We start from the raw sequence: 13,107 nt of genomic DNA, 5'->3' as shown, positions 1-13,107 counted from the left end.
CCCCGGTTTCTGTTCAGCACTGTAGCCAGGCTGACTAAGAGCCATAGTTCTGTTGAGCCTAGTATTCCCTTAACTTTGAGCAGCAATGACTTTATGACTTTCTTTACTAGTAAAATTGTAGCCATTAGGGAAAAGATTCACCAGATCCTCCCTACAAATATTACGGCTAGATCTTCATGTACAACAGCTATAGAATCCTCAATAAGGCCCCAATCCATCTTAGACTGCTTTTCACCCATAGATCTCACTGAGCTAAGTTCAACTACCGCCTCCTCAAAACTAACAACATGTCTTTTAGACCCTGTTCCAACCAAATTGCTTAAAGATGTTCTACCTTTAATAGACACTTTCATATTAGATTTGATTAACCTATCTTTAGAAACTGGCTATGTACCAAAGGCCTATAAAGTTGCTGTAATCAAACCATTACTTAAAAAACCTTGTCTTGATCCAGGGGATTTAGCCAACTATAGACCAATATCAAATCTCCCGTTTATTTCTAAAATCCTTGAAAAAGTAGTTGCAAAACAATTATGTGATCACCTTTACAGGAATAATTTGTATGAAGACTTTCAGTCAGGATTTAGAGCTCATCACAGTACAGAAACAGCACTGGTAAAAGTCTCCAATGATCTTCTCCTGGCTTCAGATAATGGACTTGTGTCTGTACTCGTCTTACTAGACCTTAGTGCCGCATTTGACACCATTGACCACAACATTTTATTACAGAGACTAGAACATGGATTTGGGATTAAAGGAACCACATTACATTGGTTTAAATCTTATCTGTCAGACAGATTCCAACTTGTTCATGTTAATGATGACTCTTCTTTATGCACCAAAGTCAGCTATGGAGTTCCACAGGGCTCTGTGTTAGGACCAATACTTTTTAATCTCTACATGTCACCTTTAGGCAAAATCATTAGGAAACATTCCATAAACTTCCACTGATATGCAGATGATACCCAGCTCTATTTATCTGTGAAACCAGAAGATACTAACCAATTAGTCAAATTTGAAGCATGTCTAAAAGACATAAAGAACTGGATGTCCTACAATTTCCTACTTCTAAATTCAGACAAAACTGAAATCATCCTCTTTGGGCCTAAAAACATGAGAAATATGCTGTCTAACAATATAGTTACTCTAGATGACATAACTTTGGCCTCTAGTACTACGGTGAGGAACCTAGGAGTTATCTTTGACCAAGATTTGGCGTTTACGTCACATAAAAGACAAATGTCTAGAACAGCCTTCTTCCACCTACGGAACATTGCTAAAATTAGAAGCATCCTGTCTCAAAGTGATGCCGAAAAACTTGTCCATGCATTTGTTACTTCTAGGTTGGACTACTGTAATTCCCTACTTCTGGGGTGTCCTAATAACTCTCTAAAAAGCCTTCAATTAATCCAAAATGCTGCAGCAAGAGTGCTGACTGGATTAGGAAAGAGAGATCATATTTCACCTTCACTAGCTTCTCTTCATTGGCTTCCCATAAAATCTAGAATAGAGTTCAAAACCCTCCTCCTTACATACAAAGCTCTTAATGGTCAAGCTCCATCATATTTAAAAGATCTCATAGTCCTGTATCGCCCAATTAGACCACTTCGATCCCAAAATACTGGCCTACTTGTGGTTCCCAGAGTTTGCAAAAGTAGAATGGGAGGCAGAGCCTTTAGCTATCAAGCTCCTCTCCTGTGGAACCAGCTTCCAATCCAAATTCGTGGAGCAGACACCCTCTCTACTTTTAAGACTAGGCTTAAAACTTTCCTTTTTGATAAAGCTTATAGTTAAAAATCCTCACTCAACGCCAGTGCCTTATCCATTAGGCCACTGGGGCATCTCAAACACCTTTACTCATCAGTTCTTCCACCAAACAGTTGCTTCCTAGACAGAGCATAATGTGAGACATGCCATGTTGGCTTTGGGTAACACAATAATGGCCCCAAATGCAGTAGATATAGTGAGTAGAAGGGAAATTTTTAAAAGTGCAAAGAAAAAGATGTGAAACACGTAGAAACTAGATTGCCATGCTGATATGAAACTGGCATTGTACCCCAGATTGGACTCGAACCCTTTGGGTAGCACAATAATGACAATAAAAGCAGTTAGTATAGTAAGATGGAGGAAAGCATTTGAAAGAGCAGAGAAAAGAATGTGAAATATACAATAATTGCATTCCCAAGCTGATATGCATCTGGAATTGTATAGTAGGTGAATATGTACTTTCTGTATCTGGTTCACTTTACTAAGAGGTTGTAAAGGCCCTAAGTCAGCTTACAAAACACAGTTAGCAGAGGATGGTTTTGATCCATCAACCTCTGGGTTATGGGCCCAGCACGCTTCCGCTGCGCCACTCTGCTGTCAACCACCCCAGATGGTACTCGAACCCTTTGGGTAACACAATAATGACAATAAAAGCAGTTAGTATAGTAAGATGGAGGAAAGCATTTGAAAGAGCAGAGAAAAGAATGTGAAATATACAAAAATTGCATTCCCAAGCTGATATGCATCTGGAATTGTACAGTAGATGAATATGTACTGTCTGTATCTGGTTCATTTTACTAAGACATTGTAAAGGCCTTAAATACCCTTACAAAACACAGTTAGCAGAGGATGGTTTCGATTCATCGCCCTCTGGGTTATGGGCCCAGCACGCTTCCGCTGCGCCACTCTGCTTTGAACCACACCAGATTTCACTCGAACCCTTTGGGTAATACAATAATGACAATAAAAGCAGTTAGTATAGTAAGATGGAGGAAAGCATTTGAAAGAGCAGAGAAAAGAATGTGAAATATACAAAAATTGCATTCCCAAGCTGATATGCATCTGGAATTGTACAGTAGGTGAATATGTACTTTCTGTATCTGGTTCACTTTACTAAAAAGTTGTAAAGGCCCTAAGTCAGCTTACAAAACACAGGTAGCAGAGGATGGTTTCGATCCATCGACCTCTGGGTTATGGGCCCAGCACGCTTCCGCTGCGCCACTCTGCTGTCAACCACCCCAGATGGGATTTGAACCCACAATCACTGGCTTAGGAGGCCAGTGCCTTATCCATTAGGCCACTGGGGCATCTCAAACACCTTTACTCATCAGTTCTTCCACCAAACAGTTGCTTCCTATACAGAGCATAATGTGAGACATGCCATGTTGGCTTTGGGTAACACAATAATGGCCCCAAATGCAGTAGATATTGTGAGTAGAAGGGAAATTTTTAAAAGTGCAAAGAAAAAGATGTGAAACACATAGAAACTAGTTTCCAATGCTGATATGAAACTGGCATTGTACCCCAGATTGGACTCGAACCCTTTGGGTAACACAATAATGACAATAAAAGCAGTTAGTATAGTAAGATGGAGGAAAGCATTTGAAAGAGCAGAGAAAAGAATGTGATATATATAATAATTGCATTCCCAAGCTGATATGCATCTGGAATTGTACAGTAGGTGAATATGTACTTTCTGTATCTGGTTCACTTTACTAAAATGTTGTAAAAGCCCTAAGTCAGCTTACAAAACACAGTTAGCAGAGGATAGTTTCGAACCGTCGACCTTTGGGTTATGGGCCCAGCACGCTTCCGCTGCGCCACTCTGCTGTCAACCACTCCAGATGGGACTCGAACCCTTTGGTTAACACAATAATGACAATAAAAGCAGTTAGTATAGTAAGATGGAGGAAAGCATTTGAAAGAGCAGAGAAAAGAATGTGAAATATACAAAAATTGCATTCCCAAGCTCATATGCATCTGGAATTGTACAGTAGGTGAATATGTACTTTCTGTATCTGGTTCACTTTACTAAAAGGTTGTAAAGGTCCTAAGTCAGCTTACAAAACACAGTTAGCAGAGGATGGTTTCGATCCATCGACCTCTGGGTTATGGGCCCAGCACGCTTCCGCTGCGCCACTCTGCTTTGAACCAAACCAGATTGGACTCGAACCCTTTGGGTAATACAACTGCTCATACTGAACCAAAACCCAAAACTTTCAAATGTGGATTATTAAATATCAGATCTCTCTCTTCTAAATCTTTGTTAGTAAATGACTTGATAAATGATCATCAAATTGGTTTATTTTGTCTCACTGAAACGTGGTTGCAGCAGGAAGAATATGTCAGTTTAAATGAGTCAACCCCCCAAAGTCATATTAATTATCATGTTCCTAGATGCACAGGCCGAGGTGGAGGAGTAGCAGCAATATTTCACTCTAGCTTATCAATAATTCCTAGACCTAAACATAGTTATACCTCATTTGAGAGTCTTACTCTTAGCCTTTCACACCCAAACTGGAAAACTCAAAAACCACTATTATTGGATATCGTGTACCGTCCTCCAGTCCCTTATTCAGAGTTTTTGATTGAATTTTCTGATTTTCTATCTGATTTAGTGCTTAGTACAGATAAAGTCATTATAGTGGGTGACTTTAACATTCATGTAGATGCTGACAGTAACTGTCTGAGCACTGCGTTTAATTCATTATTAGATTCAATTGGTTTTTCCCAAAATGTAAATAAACCCACTCATTGTTTTAGTCACACGTTAGACCTTGTCCTTACATATGGCATTGAAACTGATAATTTAATAGTATTTCCTCATAATTCTCTTCTGTCTGACCATTTTCTAATAACATTTGAATTTACAATAACGGACTATACAGCAGTTAGGAAAAAATTCCACTACAGCAGTTGTTTATCTGAAAATGCTGTGAATACATTTAAAGAAATTATTTCTTCATCTTTTTCACCACCATGTGTCAATACTATGGTGAGTAGCCATCTTACTCCTGTGCAAATTGATTATTTAGTTGACGATTCTGCCGCCTCACTGCGTAGGATACTAGATACAGTTGCCCCTTTGAAATAGAAGGCAGTGAATCAGAGGAGCCGACCTCCATGGTACAATTCACAAATGCACAGCTTAAAGCAGGCAACACGAAAGTTAGAGAGGAAGTGGCGTTCCACTAATTTAGAAGAATCCCGGTTAGCCTGGAAAAACAGTTTAAAAACATACAAAAAAGCTCTCCGTGATGCCAGAACAGCATATTATTCCGCATTAATAGAGGAAAACAAGAACAACCCCCGGTTTCTGTTCAGCACTGTAGCCAGGCTGACTAAGAGCCATAGTTCTGTTGAGCCTAGTATTCCCTTAACTTTGAGCAGCAATGACTTTATGACTTTCTTTACTAGTAAAATTGTAGCCATTAGGGAAAAGATTCACCAGATCCTCCCTACAAATATTACGGCTAGATCTTCATGTACAACAGCTATAGAATCCTCAATAAGGCCCCAATCCATCTTAGACTGCTTTTCACCCATAGATCTCACTGAGCTAAGTTCAACTACCGCCTCCTCAAAACTAACAACATGTCTTTTAGACCCTGTTCCAACCAAATTGCTTAAAGATGTTCTACCTTTAATAGACACTTTCATATTAGATTTGATTAACCTATCTTTAGAAACTGGCTATGTACCAAAGGCCTATAAAGTTGCTGTAATCAAACCATTACTTAAAAAACCTTGTCTTGATCCAGGGGATTTAGCCAACTATAGACCAATATCAAATCTCCCGTTTATTTCTAAAATCCTTGAAAAAGTAGTTGCAAAACAATTATGTGATCACCTTTACAGGAATAATTTGTATGAAGACTTTCAGTCAGGATTTAGAGCTCATCACAGTACAGAAACAGCACTGGTAAAAGTCTCCAATGATCTTCTCCTGGCTTCAGATAATGGACTTGTGTCTGTACTCGTCTTACTAGACCTTAGTGCCGCATTTGACACCATTGACCACAACATTTTATTACAGAGACTAGAACATGGATTTGGGATTAAAGGAACCACATTACATTGGTTTAAATCTTATCTGTCAGACAGATTCCAACTTGTTCATGTTAATGATGACTCTTCTTTATGCACCAAAGTCAGCTATGGAGTTCCACAGGGCTCTGTGTTAGGACCAATACTTTTTAATCTCTACATGTCACCTTTAGGCAAAATCATTAGGAAACATTCCATAAACTTCCACTGATATGCAGATGATACCCAGCTCTATTTATCTGTGAAACCAGAAGATACTAACCAATTAGTCAAATTTGAAGCATGTCTAAAAGACATAAAGAACTGGATGTCCTACAATTTCCTACTTCTAAATTCAGACAAAACTGAAATCATCCTCTTTGGGCCTAAAAACATGAGAAATATGCTGTCTAACAATATAGTTACTCTAGATGACATAACTTTGGCCTCTAGTACTACGGTGAGGAACCTAGGAGTTATCTTTGACCAAGATTTGGCGTTTACGTCACATAAAAGACAAATGTCTAGAACAGCCTTCTTCCACCTACGGAACATTGCTAAAATTAGAAGCATCCTGTCTCAAAGTGATGCCGAAAAACTTGTCCATGCATTTGTTACTTCTAGGTTGGACTACTGTAATTCCCTACTTCTGGGGTGTCCTAATAACTCTCTAAAAAGCCTTCAATTAATCCAAAATGCTGCAGCAAGAGTGCTGACTGGATTAGGAAAGAGAGATCATATTTCACCTTCACTAGCTTCTCTTCATTGGCTTCCCATAAAATCTAGAATAGAGTTCAAAACCCTCCTCCTTACATACAAAGCTCTTAATGGTCAAGCTCCATCATATTTAAAAGATCTCATAGTCCTGTATCGCCCAATTAGACCACTTCGATCCCAAAATACTGGCCTACTTGTGGTTCCCAGAGTTTGCAAAAGTAGAATGGGAGGCAGAGCCTTTAGCTATCAAGCTCCTCTCCTGTGGAACCAGCTTCCAATCCAAATTCGTGGAGCAGACACCCTCTCTACTTTTAAGACTAGGCTTAAAACTTTCCTTTTTGATAAAGCTTATAGTTAAAAATCCTCACTCAACGCCAGTGCCTTATCCATTAGGCCACTGGGGCATCTCAAACACCTTTACTCATCAGTTCTTCCACCAAACAGTTGCTTCCTAGACAGAGCATAATGTGAGACATGCCATGTTGGCTTTGGGTAACACAATAATGGCCCCAAATGCAGTAGATATAGTGAGTAGAAGGGAAATTTTTAAAAGTGCAAAGAAAAAGATGTGAAACACGTAGAAACTAGATTGCCATGCTGATATGAAACTGGCATTGTACCCCAGATTGGACTCGAACCCTTTGGGTAGCACAATAATGACAATAAAAGCAGTTAGTATAGTAAGATGGAGGAAAGCATTTGAAAGAGCAGAGAAAAGAATGTGAAATATACAATAATTGCATTCCCAAGCTGATATGCATCTGGAATTGTATAGTAGGTGAATATGTACTTTCTGTATCTGGTTCACTTTACTAAGAGGTTGTAAAGGCCCTAAGTCAGCTTACAAAACACAGTTAGCAGAGGATGGTTTTGATCCATCAACCTCTGGGTTATGGGCCCAGCACGCTTCCGCTGCGCCACTCTGCTGTCAACCACCCCAGATGGTACTCGAACCCTTTGGGTAACACAATAATGACAATAAAAGCAGTTAGTATAGTAAGATGGAGGAAAGCATTTGAAAGAGCAGAGAAAAGAATGTGAAATATACAAAAATTGCATTCCCAAGCTGATATGCATCTGGAATTGTACAGTAGGTGAATATGTACTTTCTGTATCTGGTTCACTTTACTAAAAAGTTGTAAAGGCCCTAAGTCAGCTTACAAAACACAGGTAGCAGAGGATGGTTTCGATCCATCGACCTCTGGGTTATGGGCCCAGCACGCTTCCGCTGCGCCACTCTGCTGTCAACCACCCCAGATGGGATTTGAACCCACAATCACTGGCTTAGGAGGCCAGTGCCTTATCCATTAGGCCACTGGGGCATCTCAAACACCTTTACTCATCAGTTCTTCCACCAAACAGTTGCTTCCTATACAGAGCATAATGTGAGACATGCCATGTTGGCTTTGGGTAACACAATAATGGCCCCAAATGCAGTAGATATTGTGAGTAGAAGGGAAATTTTTAAAAGTGCAAAGAAAAAGATGTGAAACACATAGAAACTAGTTTCCAATGCTGATATGAAACTGGCATTGTACCCCAGATTGGACTCGAACCCTTTGGGTAACACAATAATGACAATAAAAGCAGTTAGTATAGTAAGATGGAGGAAAGCATTTGAAAGAGCAGAGAAAAGAATGTGATATATATAATAATTGCATTCCCAAGCTGATATGCATCTGGAATTGTACAGTAGGTGAATATGTACTTTCTGTATCTGGTTCACTTTACTAAAATGTTGTAAAAGCCCTAAGTCAGCTTACAAAACACAGTTAGCAGAGGATAGTTTCGAACCGTCGACCTTTGGGTTATGGGCCCAGCACGCTTCCGCTGCGCCACTCTGCTGTCAACCACTCCAGATGGGACTCGAACCCTTTGGTTAACACAATAATGACAATAAAAGCAGTTAGTATAGTAAGATGGAGGAAAGCATTTGAAAGAGCAGAGAAAAGAATGTGAAATATACAAAAATTGCATTCCCAAGCTCATATGCATCTGGAATTGTACAGTAGGTGAATATGTACTTTCTGTATCTGGTTCACTTTACTAAAAGGTTGTAAAGGCCCTAAGTCAGCTTACAAAACACAGTTAGCAGAGGATGGTTTCGATCCATCGACCTCTGGGTTATGGGCCCAGCACGCTTCCGCTGCGCCACTCTGCTTTGAACCAAACCAGATTGGACTCGAACCCTTTGGGTAATACAACTGCTCATACTGAACCAAAACCCAAAACTTTCAAATGTGGATTATTAAATATCAGATCTCTCTCTTCTAAATCTTTGTTAGTAAATGACTTGATAAATGATCATCAAATTGGTTTATTTTGTCTCACTGAAACGTGGTTGCAGCAGGAAGAATATGTCAGTTTAAATGAGTCAACCCCCCAAAGTCATATTAATTATCATGTTCCTAGATGCACAGGCCGAGGTGGAGGAGTAGCAGCAATATTTCACTCTAGCTTATCAATAATTCCTAGACCTAAACATAGTTATACCTCATTTGAGAGTCTTACTCTTAGCCTTTCACACCCAAACTGGAAAACTCAAAAACCACTATTATTGGATATCGTGTACCGTCCTCCAGTCCCTTATTCAGAGTTTTTGATTGAATTTTCTGATTTTCTATCTGATTTAGTGCTTAGTACAGATAAAGTCATTATAGTGGGTGACTTTAACATTCATGTAGATGCTGACAGTAACTGTCTGAGCACTGCGTTTAATTCATTATTAGATTCAATTGGTTTTTCCCAAAATGTAAATAAACCCACTCATTGTTTTAGTCACACGTTAGACCTTGTCCTTACATATGGCATTGAAACTGATAATTTAATAGTATTTCCTCATAATTCTCTTCTGTCTGACCATTTTCTAATAACATTTGAATTTACAATAACGGACTATACAGCAGTTAGGAAAAAATTCCACTACAGCAGTTGTTTATCTGAAAATGCTGTGAATACATTTAAAGAAATTATTTCTTCATCTTTTTCACCACCATGTGTCAATACTATGGTGAGTAGCCATCTTACTCCTGTGCAAATTGATTATTTAGTTGACGATTCTGCCGCCTCACTGCGTAGGATACTAGATACAGTTGCCCCTTTGAAATAGAAGGCAGTGAATCAGAGGAGCCGACCTCCATGGTACAATTCACAAATGCACAGCTTAAAGCAGGCAACACGAAAGTTAGAGAGGAAGTGGCGTTCCACTAATTTAGAAGAATCCCGGTTAGCCTGGAAAAACAGTTTAAAAACATACAAAAAAGCTCTCCGTGATGCCAGAACAGCATATTATTCCGCATTAATAGAGGAAAACAAGAACAACCCCCGGTTTCTGTTCAGCACTGTAGCCAGGCTGACTAAGAGCCATAGTTCTGTTGAGCCTAGTATTCCCTTAACTTTGAGCAGCAATGACTTTATGACTTTCTTTACTAGTAAAATTGTAGCCATTAGGGAAAAGATTCACCAGATCCTCCCTACAAATATTACGGCTAGATCTTCATGTACAACAGCTATAGAATCCTCAATAAGGCCCCAATCCATCTTAGACTGCTTTTCACCCATAGATCTCACTGAGCTAAGTTCAACTACCGCCTCCTCAAAACTAACAACATGTCTTTTAGACCCTGTTCCAACCAAATTGCTTAAAGATGTTCTACCTTTAATAGACACTTTCATATTAGATTTGATTAACCTATCTTTAGAAACTGGCTATGTACCAAAGGCCTATAAAGTTGCTGTAATCAAACCATTACTTAAAAAACCTTGTCTTGATCCAGGGGATTTAGCCAACTATAGACCAATATCAAATCTCCCGTTTATTTCTAAAATCCTTGAAAAAGTAGTTGCAAAACAATTATGTGATCACCTTTACAGGAATAATTTGTATGAAGACTTTCAGTCAGGATTTAGAGCTCATCACAGTACAGAAACAGCACTGGTAAAAGTCTCCAATGATCTTCTCCTGGCTTCAGATAATGGACTTGTGTCTGTACTCGTCTTACTAGACCTTAGTGCCGCATTTGACACCATTGACCACAACATTTTATTACAGAGACTAGAACATGGATTTGGGATTAAAGGAACCACATTACATTGGTTTAAATCTTATCTGTCAGACAGATTCCAACTTGTTCATGTTAATGATGACTCTTCTTTATGCACCAAAGTCAGCTATGGAGTTCCACAGGGCTCTGTGTTAGGACCAATACTTTTTAATCTCTACATGTCACCTTTAGGCAAAATCATTAGGAAACATTCCATAAACTTCCACTGATATGCAGATGATACCCAGCTCTATTTATCTGTGAAACCAGAAGATACTAACCAATTAGTCAAATTTGAAGCATGTCTAAAAGACATAAAGAACTGGATGTCCTACAATTTCCTACTTCTAAATTCAGACAAAACTGAAATCATCCTCTTTGGGCCTAAAAACATGAGAAATATGCTGTCTAACAATATAGTTACTCTAGATGACATAACTTTGGCCTCTAGTACTACGGTGAGGAACCTAGGAGTTATCTTTGACCAAGATTTGGCGTTTACGTCACATAAAAGACAAATGTCTAGAACAGCCTTCTTCCACCTACGGAACATTGCTAAAATTAGAAGCATCCTGTCTCAAAGTGATGCCGAAAAACTTGTCCATGCATTTGTTACTTCTAGGTTGGACTACTGTAATTCCCTACTTCTGGGGTGTCCTAATAACTCTCTAAAAAGCCTTCAATTAATCCAAAATGCTGCAGCAAGAGTGCTGACTGGATTAGGAAAGAGAGATCATATTTCACCTTCACTAGCTTCTCTTCATTGGCTTCCCATAAAATCTAGAATAGAGTTCAAAACCCTCCTCCTTACATACAAAGCTCTTAATGGTCAAGCTCCATCATATTTAATAGATCTCATAGTCCTGTATCGCCCAATTAGACCACTTCGATCCCAAAATACTGGCCTACTTGTGGTTCCCAGAGTTTGCAAAAGTAGAATGGGAGGCAGAGCCCTTAGCTATCAAGCTCCTCTCCTGTGGAACCAGCTTCCAATCCAAATTCGGGGAGCAGACACCCTCTCTACTTTTAAGACTAGGCTTAAAACTTTCCTTTTTGATAAAGCTTATAGTTAAAAATCCTCACTCAACGCCAGTGCCTTATCCATTAGGCCACTGGGGCATCTCAAACACCTTTACTCATCAGTTCTTCCACCAAACAGTTGCTTCCTAGACAGAGCATAATGTGAGACATGCCATGTTGGCTTTGGGTAACACAATAATGGCCCCAAATGCAGTAGATATAGTGAGTAGAAGGGAAATTTTTAAAAGTGCAAAGAAAAAGATGTGAAACACGTAGAAACTAGATTGCCATGCTGATATGAAACTGGCATTGTACCCCAGATTGGACTCGAACCCTTTGGGTAGCACAATAATGACAATAAAAGCAGTTAGTATAGTAAGATGGAGGAAAGCATTTGAAAGAGCAGAGAAAAGAATGTGAAATATACAATAATTGCATTCCCAAGCGGATATGCATCTGGAATTGTACAGTAGGTGAATATGTACTTTCTGTATCTGGTTCACTTTACTAAGAGGTTGTAAAGGCCCTAAGTCAGCTTACAAAACACAGTTAGCAGAGGATGGTTTCGATCCATCGACCTCTGGGTTTTGGGCCCAGCACGCTTCCGCTGCGCCACTCTGCTTTCACCCACACCAGATTGGAGTCGAACCCTTTGGGTAACACAATAATGACAATAAAAGCAGTTAGTATAGTAAGATGGAGGAAAGCATTTGAAAGAGCAGAGAAAAGAATGTGAAATATACAAAAATTGCATTCCCAAGCTGATATGCATCTGGAATTGTACAGTAGGCGAATATGTATTTTCTGTATCTGGTTCACTTTACTAAAAGGTTGTAAAGGCCCTAAGTCAGCTTACAAAACACAGTTAGCAGAGGATGGTTTTGATCCATCAACCTCTGGGTTATGGGCCCAGCACGCTTCCGCTGCGCCACTCTGCTGTCAACCACCCCAGATGGTACTCGAACCCTTTGGGTAACACAATAATGACAATAAAAGCAGTTAGTATAGTAAGATGGAGGAAAGCATTTGAAAGAGCAGAGAAAAGAATGTGAAATATACAAAAATTGCATTCCCAAGCTGATATGCATCTGGAATTGTACAGTAGATGAATATGTACTGTCTGTATCTGGTTCATTTTACTAAGACATTGTAAAGGCCTTAAATACCCTTACAAAACACAGTTAGCAGAGGATGGTTTCGATTCATCGCCCTCTGGGTTATGGGCCCAGCACGCTTCCGCTGCGCCACTCTGCTTTGAACCACACCAGATTTCACTCGAACCCTTTGGGTAATACAATAATGACAATAAAAGCAGTTAGTATAGTAAGATGGAGGAAAGCATTTGAAAGAGCAGAGAAAAGAATGTGAAATATACAAAAATTGCATTCCCAAGCTGATATGCATCTGGAATTGTACAGTAGGTGAATATGTACTTTCTGTATCTGGTTCACTTTACTAAAAAGTTGTAAAGGCCCTAAGTCAGCTTACAAAACACAGGTAGCAGAGGATGGTTTCGATCCATCGACCTCTGGGT

The 13,107-nt window shown here is 39.4% G+C and overlaps 3 non-coding genes across 3 annotated transcripts; all 3 read right to left on the bottom strand.

Annotated features, from left to right (window-relative positions):
• Positions 1-3,001: 3,001 nt before the first annotated feature.
• Positions 3,002-3,074, bottom strand: trnar-ccu (transfer RNA arginine (anticodon CCU)). The gene has a single exon. It is a non-coding gene; the product is annotated as a tRNA-Arg (tRNA).
• A 4,685-nt stretch (positions 3,075-7,759) lies between these two features.
• On the bottom strand, positions 7,760-7,832 carry trnar-ccu (transfer RNA arginine (anticodon CCU)). The gene has a single exon. It is a non-coding gene; the product is annotated as a tRNA-Arg (tRNA).
• A 4,291-nt stretch (positions 7,833-12,123) lies between these two features.
• On the bottom strand, positions 12,124-12,195 carry trnal-caa (transfer RNA leucine (anticodon CAA)). The gene has a single exon. It is a non-coding gene; the product is annotated as a tRNA-Leu (tRNA).
• Between the last annotated feature and the right edge of the window lie 912 nt (positions 12,196-13,107).

The sequence above is a fragment of the Channa argus genome, unplaced genomic scaffold (assembly GCF_033026475.1).
Source record: "Channa argus isolate prfri unplaced genomic scaffold, Channa argus male v1.0 Contig013, whole genome shotgun sequence".
Taxonomy (NCBI): Eukaryota; Metazoa; Chordata; class Actinopteri; order Anabantiformes; family Channidae; genus Channa; species Channa argus.
The sequence above is the reverse complement of the archived record's forward strand: the minus strand, read 5'-3'. Positions and strand labels throughout refer to the sequence as shown.